Genomic DNA, 17,024 nt, shown 5'->3' with positions numbered 1-17,024 from the left:
AGGGCTGCATGAGGAAACGCTGCGATGAGTTTAAGAAGTCTTGACAGCAGATGTCTGCATAATAACACACAGAGCGGACATGTGCAAGCAGGAAAATCAAGGACAGCACGTCATGCGTGCCAGTCACTTAAAGTAACAGTTTCCTCTTGCAGCTTAAAACACAGATTATGTGCAGAAAAGGCTGCAGATGCTGTTAAATGGATTTATAAATCTGAGGAGGGACTTAAAACGCTCTCCGCGCGCCTGGTTGAGGCCGAGGCGGTGTTGCTAGGTAGAGTTCTGGATGAGCAAATGCTGATGTGTAGGAGGAGGCCAAGTTCAGCTCTGAGCACGCTGCAGAGGCTCGTTAAAATTCAAATTTCTGAGTCAGAATCCAAAAAATGAAGGTGGTGATCATAGTTAGAGCTGCAGAGAGAGCTTTCCCTGTGTATGAGCTTCTGGCCTGCTCAGGACTTGGAAGTGGGGATTATTTTGAAGCTGCATTTCTGCACCTCTAACATGTGTTGACTCTGGGAAATAAGGCCATGGCGTGCTCTGCTGCGCGCTCAGTGGTGGTATTTACCTCAGTGAAGCTGCAGGCGCTGAATGATGTTGTTTACATTTCCTCACCGTTGTTGTCTCAGCTCTTGTTCTCTGAGGTTCTGCAGGACGAGTGCAAACAAGCTCCATGCAGAAGCTTTGTTTGTTTTGTCTGTTGAGCAAAAATATGTACACATAGTCAGCATATAAACATGATTTTATATGAATTTAATGCAGAAATATACAGATTTGCTGAAAAAAAACCTACTAAAGTGAACTACTAATTTGTCCTGATTTATAAATTTATTTGGATCAAACTGAATAATTGTACTTTTTTGGCAATTTATTTCAAAATATGGCCTGAACCACAAACTTCAAAGTTTACCACAGTTTTATTTCATATGTGAGGCGACACAGATTAGCATGTCATTGTAGCCTGATCATTGCCACATACACAGTTCCACTTGATTCTCATCTTTCTTTAGTGCTCCATCTGGGATTTCTCCCATGGAAGTGGATTGTCTCCAGTAGAATTTCAGTCAGAAAACAGAAGAAGTTGTGAACAATGTCAACTTTCTGCACTGTTTTAGAATTACATTTTACCTGTAGGAAGTGAACAAAGCCGTTCAGTCCATGTTGGTCACGTTTCCAAATACTGAATTAACATTAACAGCCATCTTGTTTGGCTGGGCACTTCTCTCTTTGCAGTGGGAGATGGTGTCAGTATGCAAAGTCTGTAATTTGATCAACACATCAGGAGGGAGGAGGTACGGATCGGTTTCTAAGCCAGCTATTTAAAACTTGTGTAAATACCGCTGTCTGTGACCCCCAACCAGGTGTGTTACGTTCACAGATAAATTAGCTCGACTCTAACAAGTAAAAGCCACGAGTAAACTGACAAAAGCAACTTTGGAAAACAACTTCAGTTGCTTAGTTCAGTACGCTCCCCCCTCACTTCCAACGTCCGTCATGGCGTCTCCAGAAATTGACGTCATTACAAATGGTCAGTACCAAAGCAATAGAGTCAAATGTGACTTTCATGAAACATTTTTATGGTATAATATAGAGTATGTCATTTTCATCTGTATATTATCAATCACTGTCTGCTTTAGGATGCAGACAGTGGGTAAATTCATCTGATGTTTCTAGCTTGAAATAAGTTTTTATTGGGGAAAAATAAATAAAAAGGATTAGAAGAAGAGAATTCCTTCAGAAGAATAGAAATAAGATTGTTTGTGTTCACTGAACTGGAAAATAACAGGAAGAACCGCTGGCCAGTCATCAGTCCATGATGGACATGAAACTCACCTCCAGCTTCTACATCCAGCCGTCCCTTCCTCCATCAGCCACCCTCCCACCCTGACCTCACTCCCTCCTCCTCCTCCTCCCCCGACCTCGGAGCGTCTGCATGTGTTCGAAAGCCCTCAGGATCCCAGATCACCAGATACACAAAGAAAATCTCTGCTTGTTCACAGCAGCCTACGCAGGATATTAACAACACTGGTGCACACGCACGCATGCATACATGCACGTGCATGACAGCAACAATAACTCAACAAGAGCTGCAGGAGTGGGGGAGGAAGAGGAGGAGGTGGGGAGGGATTACAGCTTGGGAGAAATAATAACAGCAACCTCAGCTTGCTCTCTGCAGACACGTGCGCACACATAGATGCATGTCAGATGCATGGGGGATAGGAGGTCTCTGGTGTTGTGTCAGTAGTGCCGTTAAGCAAAGATTTTAATAGACAACACTTTCAGTCCTCCCCCATCACTCACTGTGAGGTCACCCGTGGCCCTCCGCCCCCCGCCGAGGGTATTAAGAGTGAAAGGCATTAGAAAGAGTGAGGATTTACGAGTCTTCTCCCACCGAACCAATGCAGACGCAGAACTCACATTTAACATCGATTTATCGAAGTGGCATCTGTTTATGATTTTAATTCAGCTCAGAAAAAGGTGATTTTGACAGACTCTGGAAAACAAAATCCAGAGATATTTATTGATTTAAGTGAAAACAAAACGTGCACAGGTGCTGGAGATTAGCTTAGCTAATGTAGCTTTTATCAGCTTGCTAAGACGGACATGTAGCCTTTATGCTTGTTACTGCATGTGCTTAGTCTACCAGTCACTAGAGCCATGTTATTCTCACGTAAAGTTTGTACGTCCGTTACAAACTTGTTGAAACACTGATTGTTTCAACATCAAAACGCTTTCCTGAATAAGCTTTGAAATCAATCCATATATGGTGACGTCCATTAATACATCCGTGAACACTCCGCTGCTGTGTGACGTCTACATGCTTCTTCTGCGCATGCGGGTCGCAAAGCTCCTCTAGGTTGTACCCACCCTTCATGTTCACTAAGTAGTGAACTACGTCACAGTAGGAGGTCGGAGGCAGCTTGTCCACATTGTCTGACATGTTTACATTCTTCGTCTCATATGGGTCGATCCCAACAGCAGTGATTTTGTTGATATAAATTTTCTCTTGCACATTGGTCGAGAGTGTCAATATATTTTCTTCTTGTTCGGATTATTTCCATTTCAGACTAGGAATATGCAATATATGCGATAAAAACAGCAGAAATTTGGCTTGCGATTGAGATCTGAAGTCTACGATTGAGATCTGAAGACTACCGGCTAACTGCGGTAATGCTTGTTGATGATGTAACCGGCCGGCAACAAAACATAGGGAGTAGGAAGCAGCGTCTCTGAGAGCGCAAGGGAAGATCTCGTTGAAAAGGCAGGTCCAAAAAACATCAATTATCTCGACCTGTTGTGGGTTTAACCTCTGCGGTCTTGGCACGATGTTCAGGCCGAGCGCGGCAGATGTCACGGTCTCTTCAGACCACAGGAGGGTTAAACACTCAGACCAGGAGCAGAAAAATGTAATCTGCAAAGTGTGTGGAAGTTAGGAAATACAAGCATTTTGTTTCACCACTTCAACAAACTAGTGTTAAACAAGTTTTAATACATATAGATGCATTTCACTCAATTAGTATGTAATTTATTTAGATTCTATTGTAAGTTTTATACAAATCAGATTGTGATATATATCATTACCGTCACCTATACACATATATTGTAATATGAATTTTATGCCACATCGCTCATCCCTGGTTCGGACTTCTGGGATCCATGTATCGGTATTATGAACCACCACACAAAAAACAGCCAGGGCTTCATCTTTCAGTCAGACTGAAGCAACACCCTCATTACTGCACATTAAGCTCTGATCTGTCTATCCGTCACTCAAGGACACCAAGATACTTGACCTCATCCATCCAGAAACATGCAGCTGAGGAGTTATAATCTGCTTTCTGATTGAGAGGGAACAACTAAACGTTTTATTCCCCAATGCATGTAAAGTATAACCTCTTTAGTTATGAAGCTAACCATGCCGTCAGTGCAGCGTCTGGCTCTGTGTTGCAAGAGATGCAGCTCGGTCTGCTGCTAGTTTCTGCTGCTGACACGAGGCCAGCAGCGCCTCTGCTGCTCCTCCATTCGGTTGTGTTTTTGCTGCGTTGTGGGAGGGAGCTGCATTTGTTTGAGAAGTGCCCAGCAGGAAGAGGCTGTCCTACTTTATCTCCGATTAAAACAGGTCACACATCAGGGACGCGACTCCGACGGAGCAATATAACAACAAGACATGAGGGAAAACTGTAATTTAGGGAAAAACTGAATCCTTCCTGGAGGCTTTTGTTGGGTTTGAAGATTTATTTATGTTTAGGAGGAACCACATCCTGAGGGGGGATTTTCATTCTTGCATCATGTCATATCAGCTATTTGTTACTTTGTGTCTCCTCTCCCTCCATTTTCCACCCTCAGTTTTTGACATCTCCTCCTCTCTTCACAGGTTGCCATGGCGACTCCAGGGTAGTACTCACCAGTTGCCAAGGCGAGTCTCCACGCGAGCGCAGCCTCCCTCCCACTGCGATGTGATGGATTGTGTACTGGAAGCGGGGATTTGTGTTGCCTTTTGTTGCTTTTTTTTACATTGAAAAACTGACATGCAGTGTTGCTCATGTGCCACCAGGTGGAGCCGGAGTCCTTCTGGGGGGTGAAGACAGCAATCTACTGCTGAACGCAGAAGAGCTGAAACAGCTTTTACACAGGTAGATGTAATGACATAAACAGAGAAAAAATGTTTTATTCAGGTTATCTAAGCATAAACTTATTAAAATATTTAACACAATTATTTTTAATTATGTTACTTAGGAACAATTAAAAGGTTAATTTAAAACAAGCTTTTTACTGTACAGATTTATTACAAAGTGATATATTTCAACCATTTCATGGATAAGGAAAACCCAATCATTCAGTTTTTTAAATAAAATTTTAATTTTATATCAGTTTTATGAAAATATGCTGAAACGATGCTGCGCAGCATGAAGGTGATCAGCCTGTAGTCGGGCGGAGAGATGTTAGAGTAGGGGATATGATCCTTATGATTGATGAAAGAAATGATTTGAACTTCTTTCTTTCACCTCTGCATTTTGCCCTTTGAGATCTAAAGATCATTATAAATTAAATCCATTATTATTATTTTATGATTGGAATAAATTAACTGGATAAAATGTGAAATCTCAGTTTCTTTTATCTGTAAGCTACATTAATCAAAATTACAACAAATAAAGGTTTTTAAAAGTTGACTTCATGTGTAGTTCATCTATTTGATAATAATTTTCACTTTCTGAAATGAAGGAAAAAAAATATTTATATTTTTTATGATAGAAACATTTTTAAAAATGCACTCCTGGTAACCCCCCCCCCCACCCCCCCCCCCCCGCCCCGTCTATTTTAATAGTGAAAATACCAAATATGCCTTAATATGTGTTAATACACACAATGGAAACCATCTACTGCAGAAACATCCGCAGTCTTATCTCCGCTTTTGGAGGTTCAGCCAATCAGCATCAAGGAAAAGAAAGGGTGCTTCTGTATTGGCTGTCTGGCAAAGGTACACAGTAAAAAAGTCAGTGTTGAATTAACACCCAAAAGTGTCTATATGTGTCCAAGTCAGCTGGTGTTAAATTCAACAATACAGTGTGTCACATTAACTTTTACAACGGTGCTGGTGTTAAAATATATTAAAAGTAACACCAGTGTAGTGTTGATCACAAAACATAATGTGGTGTTAAAAAAGTAGATAATTGACCCACAAGGTGTCAATATCAATCAAATCCAGTGGAAAATATCCAAAACAATACACAGAAATGTTTAACTTTTCTTAAACCCATTTCAGTATTATAGACCAATGTTAATTTAACAAAAAAATGGGTGTCAATGTTTTAACACTTTCAAAAGTGTTACTTTAACACCTGCTAACTTGGACACATATAGACACTTTTGGGTGTTAATTCAACACTGGCATTTTTACTGTGTAGATTTCCTGTTTTTATTTTCAAATATTTTAAATAGATTAAATGAAAAAATCTGTGACTATGTAGATTTTCTGCAAATAATTTGGATTGTGGGTCCACCTTATACATAATGCAAAATAAAACATTTACTGAAATTATGGCTGTAGAAGAAAATACCTTCATCTGTTTTAGAAGTTTTACAAGTGATTTTTGATTTACCAAAATATAAACAGCCTGGAAGTTCCTGATAGGTGGAGACTGTTTACAGCTGCTGAATCCTCCGTTATGATGTCATAAGTGTGTCCAGTGATGTCACAAAGCCATCAGTTACCTGTGATTAGAGTTTTGAGTGAACAATCTTCACTAGAGTGAACAGAGCACGGTCTAAAAGGACTTTGTTTGGTTTGTCTGACTGGAAGATTCAGGAGAAAACAATTTCAGTATCAAGAGATCTAGTTGATAAAAATATTTTAGACGCTACCAGAGACATGACAGATCTGAAAAGAGATTTTGAAGAGAAGAAAGAAATGTTTGACATGGAGCTAAATCCAAAGATTCAGGAGAAAATGGCGGCTCTTCAAGAGGAACATTCAGATCAGAAAGCCTTGGAAACGAGGAAAAATCTGGATCGAGAGAAAAAGGAAATGGAAGAAGGCAAGACAAAAGAATGCCAGAAAGTTCAAGAACAATTTGAATTTGTTGCAGCAATGGAAGATCTGGAAAATGAGAGGAAAAGACTTAAGAAGAAGTACGACTTTCTTAAGAAGATAAAGGAAAAACAAAATGAGAAAGAGCAAAATATCAACAAAATGGAGCGCGACATGGAAGAACTGGTACCAAATTTAGATAACGACACAGAAATTATTCTTTTGCAAGTGAAAGCACTTACAAAGGAGTGGGAGCGCTTAAAGAAGAGGGACATAAAACTGTTGACCAAAGAAATCAAACTGACAAAGTCTAAGATGGGAGGGGAGATGGAGAAACAAGAAATACAAGAAGAGATAGCAACTTTATATAACGTATCCCAAAACCTGCATAAAATTACAGTGAAGCTGGACGAGCGGCAAGAGATAATACAAAAAATGCAGAAAAAGATCAAGGAGGAAAAAGAGAAGCTGGCGAGAGAAAAAGAAAGTTTCCAACTGGAGTGTAGATTGTCAGTCGATGAGTGGAGAAATCTGCGGGAGAAGGAGAAGCACGCGAGGAAGAAGATAGAAAAACTCACAACGTGCAAAAATGTCCTAACGACGGAGCAAAAACTTCTGCAGAAAGAGAAAAGGGGTGAATGCAGTAAAACCCAAAATCTAGATGCTATTTTTAAGCAACAGGATCTCTGGGAAATGGAACAAGCGACTCAACTGGAGAAAGACAAAAAAGAATCGAAGGCACAGATTAGAGAGCTAGAGCAAGAGCGCAGGTTTGTAGATTTTGAAAGAAAATATCAAGAGGAGTGGAAAGAAAGCTCTACAGTCCTCCAGGGAATCATGGAAGCACTGCAGAACTTGATGGTTGATCTGGAGAAGAGGAAAGAAGCCGAACGGGAGAGAAAAATCCCAAAGCCTGCAGAAAAAAGCTCATTCCAGATGAAAAAGAAAAGCAAAAAAGACGGCTTCTGTTCTTCCTCTGGAAAGCCGAAGTGTGAAACAGAAGGTTCGTTTGAAAGAAAAACAGGAGAGACAAGAACAAATCAGGAAAAAGAGACGACGATGAAGGGCATTTGGGTACAGATGTGCAATTTGTTCCTAAAGAGAAAAAGGCCATGAAAAGCAGCCAGAGGACAGGAGCAGGAAGTCCTCACTGAGAGCATCTGTGAAGAACCCGTCAGAGGCTGACTCAGGGAAAACCTGCAACCAGAAAGGCCACAAAAAGGAGAACAGGTCTCTGAGCCTCAGACAGATGAGATGAATGAGATCTGTTTGAATTAAACATAAGATGAATAATGAGAAGATAATTCAGATCTAAATTATACATAACACACTTCAGGCCAGATTCCTTTGATTTGACAAAACTGATCACAAGGAATTGGTCATTAAGTTGCATTTAAAGGGAACTCAATCTTCTTCCATTTGCTTTTAAAACATCAGAATAATTAAAACACACACCTATCTGTTTTTACGCTATAAGTTAATGTTTTTTATGTCAATCCTAAAACCTCCTGATTGTTGAGTCACAATCAACAGGTTGCAGAAGTAGCCATTACCTACTAACCATACCTGGCAACCCAAGGTGAGCTCCAGCACGTTTGGTCAGCTTGTACGTGCTGTGCAATGGCTGCTGGAAAAGACAAGTGTTTTGTTGTCGACTTACCATCCAGAAACTGGTTGCTGTTTTCTTGTTGGTTGGACAGGAGGCTCCACTTCTGCTTTTCAAAGATGTACAGTTGTACAATTGCACATTAGTACTGACCAGACTGAAGTGCCAAGTTAGCATAACAGGTCGCATTTAAAACTTTTTCCCTATGCGGACCTACCAATATACCAACCTTAACTGTCTAACTAATACTTGTTGTCTTTGGGTTTTCACCATGTACGATGGTTTGTCCCTAAAAAAACTTTAGACCAGGATTCATCATATTTTTCAGATTCTCTGTCTGTCTGTCTGTCTGTCTCTATCTCTCTCTCTCTCTTTCTCTCTCTCTCTCTCTCTCTCTCTCTCTCTCTCTCTCTCTCTCTCTCTCTCTCTCTCTCTCTATATATATATATATATATATATATATATATATATATATATATATATATATAATCCTCTCCTTGGGCTGCCACCTTATCGTGGTGGAGGGGTTTGAGTGTCCCAATGATCCTAGGAGCTATGCTGTCTGGGGCTTTATGCCCCTGGTAGGGTCACCCAAGGCAGCCAGGTCCTAGGTGAGGAACCAGACAAAGCGCAGCCCGAACACCCCTTATGATGGACACATGCTTTGGACTTGGTTTTCCCTCGCCCGGACGCGGGTCACAGGGGCCCCACTCTGGAGCCAGGCCTGGAGGTGGAGCATGATGGCGAGCGCCTGGTGGCCGGGCTTTTACCCATGGAGCCCGGCCGGGCTCAGCCCGAAGAGGAGACGTGGGTCCCCCTTCCGATGGGCTCACCACCTGTCGGAGGGGCCAAAGGGGTCGGGTGCATTGTGCTATGGGCGGCAGCCGAGGGAGGGGACCCTGGCGGTCTGATCCTCGGCTGCAGAAGCTGGCTCTTGGGACGTGGAACGTCACCTCTCTGGTGGGAAGGAACCGGAGCTAGTGTGCGAGGCTGAGAGGTTCCGGCTAGAAATAGTCGGCCTCACCTCGACAATGGCTCTGGTTCTGGAACAAGTCTCCTTGAGAGGGGCTGGACGTACTTCCACTCTGGAGTTGCCCACGGTGAGAGGCGCCGGGCTGGAGTGGGCATACTTGTTGCCCCCCATTTGGGCGCCTGTACGTTGGGGTTCACCCCGGTGAACGAGAGGGTGGCCTCCCTCCGCCTACGGGTGGGGGGACGGGTTCTGACTGTTGTTTGTGCTTACGGGCCAAACGGCAGTTCAGATTACCCACCCTTCTTGGAGTCCTTAGAGGGGGTACTGGAGAGTGCCCCTCATGGGGACTCCCTTGTTCTACTGGGGGACTTCCACGCTCACGTGGGCAATGACGGTGAAACCTGGAGAGGCGTGGTTGGGAGGAACGGCCCCCCCCGATCTGAACTCGAGTGGTGTTCTGTTGTTGGACTTCTGTGCTTGTCACGGATTGTCCATCACGAACACCATGTTCAAGCATAAGGGTGTCCATATGTGCACTTGGCACCAGGACGCCCTAGGCCGCAGTTCGATGATTGACTTTGTCATCGTCTCATCGTCTCATCGGATTTGCAGCCGTATGTCTTGGACACTCGGGTGAAGAGAGGTGCGGAGCTGTCCACTGACCACTACCTGGTGGTGTGTGTATATATATATATATATATATATATATATATATATATATATATATATATATATATATATATATATATATAGTAAAAATGTACAGCAAAATTTGGTTTATTTAGTCTTTCATAGAAAAAACAAATGTTTCAGTCATGCATTCACCATGCTGTTTATACATTTATAAATGTCTTAGCTCCAAACTAAATATTTAATTTGCAAATTAAATTTTTAGTTTATCTAAACGCTGTCTGCATTAAAGTGTCACCAGATGACCTTGAACCCATTTCAGCAGGACAAATCAATGTGAGCAGATGCCATTGCTTTTTTCACCTGAACAGACAAAACTAAAGTGATGGACTCAGATCTGACCCTTCAGAGACAAATAAAGACGGTTGCAAAGTCGGCCTTCCATCACCTGAAGAACATTTCCAGGATTAAAACAATAAAAAAATCCCCTTAAAGATCTTGAGAAACTAATCCATGTTTCTCTTTAGTTGCATTGATAATTTCAACTGTCAGGGATATTTTTAATTCTAAGGGGTTAAAGGTCAGACCTCAAACTAATGCTAAGCCAAATTTTGTGGAGTTATCCATGGGAAGATGTTTCATTTTTCTAACTGTAGTTTTGTTTCTCTTCCTGATGACCTCTGAGCATCTACGTTCTCTTTGACCGTCTCTGATCTGACATAAGCCCAATCAGCTCTTTTGTCCTCCAAAGACATGTCTACAAAATGTCCCTTTGTCCTGAAGACGATTGTTTTGACGTATTATTCACAGCTCCTATTTTTAGGGTTGGGTCTCTGGCCTTAAAAGGCAGCCGAGTCCTTACAGTATGTGCACTCACACAAGCAGAGAGCCAGTATCCACTGTCAGTGTGCATTAAAGACACGCCGTCCCATCCTGTGGTCGGCCTCGCCGCGGGGCAGTGAGCCTCAGTGTGACGAAAGCACCAAAAAAACAAACACAAGGGGGAAAAAAAAACAGAAAACAAAGGGCAGGCTTATGTAAATGATGCACAGGCCCAGAGGACGAGATGCACGTTCATCCATCTGAGCACACTTTAAATACACGACTTCATAACGTGGTCTTTACCACAGAGTCACCGCTGCAGCTTGAGGCATCAACAGCACCAGTCTGCTCCTGAATTCCTCTCACAGTGACTTCACCTTTTCTTCATGCCAGTTTGACAGAAATAACTTGTATTAGCAGAGTGTTGAATCACTGTGAGCATCATCCAGGGTGACGCTCCTGCATCTCATCACGTTATCAGCGGGTCTTTATGGTCTCAGATTTGACAGAAATAGGTTTTGGTCCAGTTTGTTTTATTTTTTAGCTAAAATGGGAAATTGTTTTTTCACTGCATTGATTTATTCTGTGTATCTATTTCATAATTGAAAAAACATTAATTTTTATGTATTGTTTGCAGATATTGCAATTTTTGGGATGGAAGGAGGACTGACATGCAGCCAAGTGAGGCTGGCAGGCAGGTAAAGATGTCTAAACTCTAATTAGTGTAGAAATAACAGCCAAAAGAAAAAAAACATCTACATATGGGGGATGACTAAGCTAAATAAATAAATATATGATTGCATATTTAGTTTTCTATTGTTGAAATATTTCTTCTAGAGGCAAGAAATGCTGATCTATTTGCCCTTCTATGTATTTTGATGAGAGGGTGACTTGGAAAATAAAATGATCAATGTACAGGTCGTTCTAAAAAAATTTGCATATTGTGATAAAGTTAATTATTTTCCATAATGTAATGATAAAAATTAAACTGTCATATTTTAGATTCATTGCACACCAACTGAAATATTTCAGGTCTTTTATTGTTTTAATACTGATGATTTTGGCTACAGCTCATGAAAACCCAAAATTCCCATCTCAAAAAATTAGCATATCATGAAACGTTTCTCTGAACGAGCAGTTAGCCTCATCATCTGAATCAACAAAGTAACTCTAAACATCTGCAAAAGATTCCTGAGGCTTTTAAAAACTCCCAGCCTGGTTCATTACTCAAAACCGCAACCATGGGTCAGACTGCTGACCTGACTGCTGTCCAGAAGGCCATCATTGACGCCCTCAAGCAAGAGGTGAGACACAGAAAGACATTTCTGAACCAATAGGCTGTTCCTAGAGTATCAAGGCACCTCAGTGGGAAGGAAAAAGTGTGGCAGAAAACGCTCCACAACGAGAAGAAGAGGTGACCGGATCCAGAGGAAGATTGTGGAGAAGAGCCGATTCCAGACCTTGGGGGAAGCAGTGGACTGAGTCTGGAGTAGAAACATCCCGAGCCACCGTGCACAGGCGTGTGCAGGAAATGGGCTACAGGTGCCGCATTCCCCAGGTCAAAGGTCAAGCCACCGTTGAACCTGAAACAACGGCAGTAGCGCCTGACCTGGGCTACAGAGAAGCAGCACTGGACTGGTGCTCAGTGGTCCAAAGTACTTTTTTCGAATGAAAGCAAATTTTGCATGTCATTCAGAAATCAAGGTGCCAGAGTCTGGAGGAAGACTGGGGAGAAGGAAATGCCAAAAGGACAGAAGTCCAGTGTCCAGTACCCACAGGCAGTGATGGTCTGAGGAGCCACGTCAGCTGCTGGTGTTGGTCCACTGTGTTTTATCAAGGGCAGGTCAATGCAGCAGCTATCAGGAGGTTTTGAAGCCCTTCATGCTTCCATCTGCTGAAAAGCTTTATGGAGATGAAGATTTCATTTTTCAGCACAACCTGCTCACAGAGCCAAAACCACTGGTATTAATGACCATGGTATTACTGTTGGCCTGCCAACTCTCCTGACCTGAACCCCATAGAGAATCTGTGGGATATTGTGAAGAGAAAGTTGAGAGACTATAACACCTCAGCAGTGCCACAGGCTGATTGCCTCCATGCCGCACTGAAGGCTGCAGAAGGATTCCTAACCAAGTGTTGAGTGCATAATTGAACATAATTATTTGAAGGTGGACTTTTTTGGTATTAAAACACATTTCTTTTATTGGTCGGATGAAATATGCAAATTTTTTGAGACGGGCATTTTGGGTTTTCATGAGCTGTTTGCCAAAATCATCAGTATTAAAACAATAAAAGACCTGAAATATTTCAAATGGTGTGCAATGAATCTAAAATATATGACAGTTTAATTTTTATCATTACATTATGAAAAATAATGAACTTTATCACAATATGCTAATTTTTTGAGAAGGACCTGTATATAAAAACAAAAGCATGTAAAACTGTGAAACAGGCACAGAAATATATATTTTCTATATTTAAAATGTATATTTATGCTTCATTTTGGTCACTTTAGCGGTTTTACTTTTGCATTCCTTTGGCGTAATTCCACATGCAGTCACTAGAGGGCGCCGACCGCGCCGGTGGAGTACAGTTTGCTTCTTTGTGAAATGCTAACGGAAGCGCTAAGTGTTTTCATCTATTCTGGTCAGTAAAAACTCCTCAAAAACTTAAACATTGATATATTTTGAAAGATAAAACTGTTATTGGTTGAACAATGCGTCAAATGAAACGGTTTATGAAGAAAATACCCCAGATAATGCGAGATATTCTGTGTGCTATGCCATGCTAATGCTAACGGAGATTATGTATTAAATAAAGTCAAATTCGACAAAAATTACTACATTTATTGTGTAACTTTATTTATTATTACTTTTAAAATACGAATTTCACACCACAAAACAATTCTAAATACTTTTTTTGTTTTTGTATAAACACTTTTTGGTGCTTTAATACATAAAGCAGAATCTTTACTGTAAAGAAATGTAGTGATAAGGAGAAAATGTATAAAAACAAATAAGCCAGAATTGAACTGTACACAAAAATATTACTGGTGTTTTTGCTATTAATCAGACGCTAATTTAATTAGGATTAAATTGAGCATTCCATTCACCATTAGTGTACACTATTCAATCTCAGCGTATTGATTATTTTATTAATGCTGCTATTGATTAAAATGTAATTTTGACATATAACACTATGGGTTTTCATCCCATAGTGTTTCCACTGTCCTGTACTGTCCCGGAAGCTTTTATCTTCTGTTTCATAAATAAAAATAATTTAAAAAAATTATTTATTTATTTTGTTCTCCGCTGCAACAACAGATTTATTTGAAAACACTTGTTTTATGTGACTAAGTCCAATAAATTACAATAAATGCTTTTCGTGTCCACTGTAGGAAGATTTTAAATTGTCTGTAATGTTTTTGGCCTAATTAAAAATAAACAGCCTCTCTCCTGTCCTGGGGCTTGTATCATTCCTCAATTATAGTTCAGGACACAAAAAATAATTCCAATGGTCTCTAAATGAAATAAAAACTGGAATTTAGAAGATGAACTTGATTTAATTAAGTGAGTTCTACACTTTTTGTTTAGCTACACCTGATTGGACTGAACTGAAATTACATCGAACTTTATTAAACATAGTAAACTGTGGACTAAGTTGGCTATTTTTCTTATTCTCCCATTGCACAATATAAACAAAAGTGCATTTTCTTGTGTACAGTTTGTATAAACTGCCCCCTGCTGGCCATAATAACAAAAGCAGGACTAATGTGTTTAAATAATTTGCTTCATTTTTAAAGTATTATACAATTATCTTTTTACATTTTTGTTATCCCAAGCTCAGTTTTTTTATCAGTATGGTTTAACATTTGGGAAATTTTAGGTATATTTCAAAATGAAAGTTGTCTAGTTTCAGTTTTTTTTAAATTTAGTGTGAAACTCCTGACCTCTAAGCTGCAGAAACACGTGCCGCTTCATCCAGAAATGGCTCACCTGCCTCCTTGAGTTTCATTTTCCACTGGAGCGTTCCAACTCTTCCGTCGACGCATTCAGGCGAAGAGAGGATGAACCGAGCCAGACGGGTTCCTCCAACACAAAACACCAGACAGCAAAGCAACAAGCGGTCAACCCGATTGGGTTTCAGGTCTTCCTGAGTCTGCAGCCATATGGACTCCCAGCAGGAAGCCCAGGTGGCTCCCAAAGAAGCAGGAAGCTTTATTTCTCCTCTTTGTGCTGCCTCCTGTTCATTAGCTTCTTACTGACCAAACATAAACTCATTATCAGTTTTAAAAATTAAGACATTTGGACACAAAGAAGCTCTAAGTATTTAATTTGAAGTCAGGAGCTCCTCCCAGACTCTGCTTTGTTCTCCTTTTGTATCGCATGATCTTATGCATTTTTAACATCCTCACTTTCCTGAGCAGACAGTCGGCTGTATAAGAGTCTGTAAAGGGAGATGGAGCGCTATTATCGAAATATCAGCCGCTAAAGAGCCTCAGGTAGCCAATGGAGACCAAAGCAGAGCGGAAACGGGGGGAATCTTTCCAGCGGGGTGGAGTCATTTCTCTGATCATTAAAACGTCATGATGTGCTCTAACAAAAACTTATGCAACTGAAACCAGATCTGATTTTTATATCTTCACTTAAGTTAGGGGTGGACGACATAGACTTAAAATTTTATCACAATATTTTGTGGTTCTATTGTGATAACGATAAAAGTGACGATAGGGTCTATTTATTCCTTTTTTAGGTAACTGTGTGGCTTTGACTGCATGACACAACAAATGAGAAAGTGTCATTATTAATCCATAAAGTCCTGTAATGGTTATTGAGTGTAGTTTAAGAATATATCTGATAATACATTTATGTGTTACTGCTTATTTCTTTGATTCTTCAATTCTGTATTGACACTGATAATTTCTTTGACACTAAACTTTTACTTTGAACCAATTTTGCGATAATTATTGAAATGGTTAAATTAAAAAACAAATGTACTTTTTACTCAGCTCCAACCAACGGCGTCCATATTAAAACAGTTCTGCAGATAAAAGTGGAGAAAATTTTATCCAAACTATTCTTAATTAAAAAAAACTTTTTATAATTGGAATTGATTTGTTTATGCTAATAGGCGACATAAAATAATAAAGTTATAACTTCTTCTACGTCTTTCCAGGAAATTCTGTTGTGTGTTGAAGAAAGCAACTTTTGGCCTTTGAATTATAAAATAATCTGATCTGTTCTTTGGATTTAAGGAACCGAAAGCGGGGAAAGGAGAACACTACACAGTTCATGCAGCTACAACAACTCATCGCTCAAACAGGAAGTTAACAGCCAAAGCGACGCCTGTTGTTTGTGAGCATAAAGTTAATCTGGTAAGAAAATCTATTTTTCTGTTCTCCGTCAGTAGAAAACAACTGCTAATGTCAATCAGTAGCTGGTTGATCTAATCTCAATTAGCTTTCTCTGTTTTATATGCTATAATTAGCTTTAACTGTTTTTTTCTGAGTTTCTGAGCTAAATGACTGCAGCTTTTTTTGGGCCAAAACACACATTTAAACTTGTTTGGTTTATGTGGACTTAATGACTGTCCTTGGGATTTTGATTTTACGTTGCTGTTCAGTGAAATTATAGAAAGCAAAAGTGAGACTTAAATAATCCCTGCAGGTCTGTTCAGACAGATATATTCTGGGGAAAAAGCAGCAGCGTCTTTTTGAATTCTGCCTGAATTTGTCTCAAATTACCATCTTTGTTACAAGTGGTTGCAAAATGGTAAGCACTAAGTCTGTAACAATAATCAATAAATTAATTAATTAATCGCATGAGAAATTAATATCAACTCAATAATTTTTCTCTTTTTACCAAAAACTGGATGATAAAAGTCTTAAGTCTGGTCCTCTAGTCTCATTTTTTATGGACAATTTTGTTAATTTTATTTGTTGTTTCTGTTGTTTATGTATTTTGGATATTCATAGAATGTCTTGCGCTTCCAGTGTTAAATGTTCATTAGAGTTTAAAGTTGAAGAATGTGTTCTTGCATTATTTTACTTAAAAATTGTCTCAATTGGGGCAATTTATCGTCCAGGAACATTTATCCCGACAAAACCGTGGGAGCACTTTTAGACGTCCTTGTAGAATGCCAGTTTACTAGGTCTCCTTTTTGCATAAATCACCAAATAAATCTTCAGTTCATGAAGTAAAAATAAAGCAGGGATCAGTACATCAGAGCGATGACTCTTACAGTTAATGTGAGAGTAAAACTGAAGTATGGAGAACAAAACCAGCCTCATTAAAATGTAATGGAGAGCTGTTTGTTGGTGCTTTAATCTGTCTATAATTAGCATGTCTGCCAGCAGCAGCTTATCACTTGTTCCTGCATGTGATTTTCACATGTCTGCTGCTCTGGCCAGGTCTCAACACGCCACCTGTCCACCGATGGTCATGTTCGGACCGTCCCCCTCGAAACATCTT

At 40.1% G+C, this 17,024-nt stretch overlaps 1 protein-coding gene across 13 annotated transcripts in view; it reads left to right on the top strand.

The window, feature by feature from the left end:
- The window catches only part of LOC103459369 (rho GTPase-activating protein 8), a 148,528-nt gene that overhangs the window by 24,645 nt on the left and 106,859 nt on the right, over positions 1-17,024 (top strand). For 12 of the 13 annotated variants that reach the window (XM_081604203.1, XM_081604200.1, XM_081604197.1 and 9 more), the window contains 4 exons: positions 4,370-4,411; positions 4,550-4,628; positions 11,192-11,252; positions 15,809-15,928. The gene's annotated coding sequence lies outside the window, so the exon portion shown is untranslated. Of the gene's footprint in view, positions 1-4,369; positions 4,412-4,549; positions 4,629-11,191; positions 11,253-13,098; positions 13,201-15,808; positions 15,929-17,024 lie in introns of those variants that run through there. The other variant, XM_017302891.2, reaches the window with a different exon arrangement.

This window comes from Poecilia reticulata, chromosome 23 (genome assembly GCF_904066995.2).
Source record: "Poecilia reticulata chromosome 23, P_reticulata-male-v2, whole genome shotgun sequence".
Lineage (NCBI taxonomy): Eukaryota > Metazoa > Chordata > Actinopteri > Cyprinodontiformes > Poeciliidae > Poecilia > Poecilia reticulata.
Note: the sequence above shows the minus strand (reverse complement) of the source record. Positions and strands in the feature narration are given on the sequence as shown.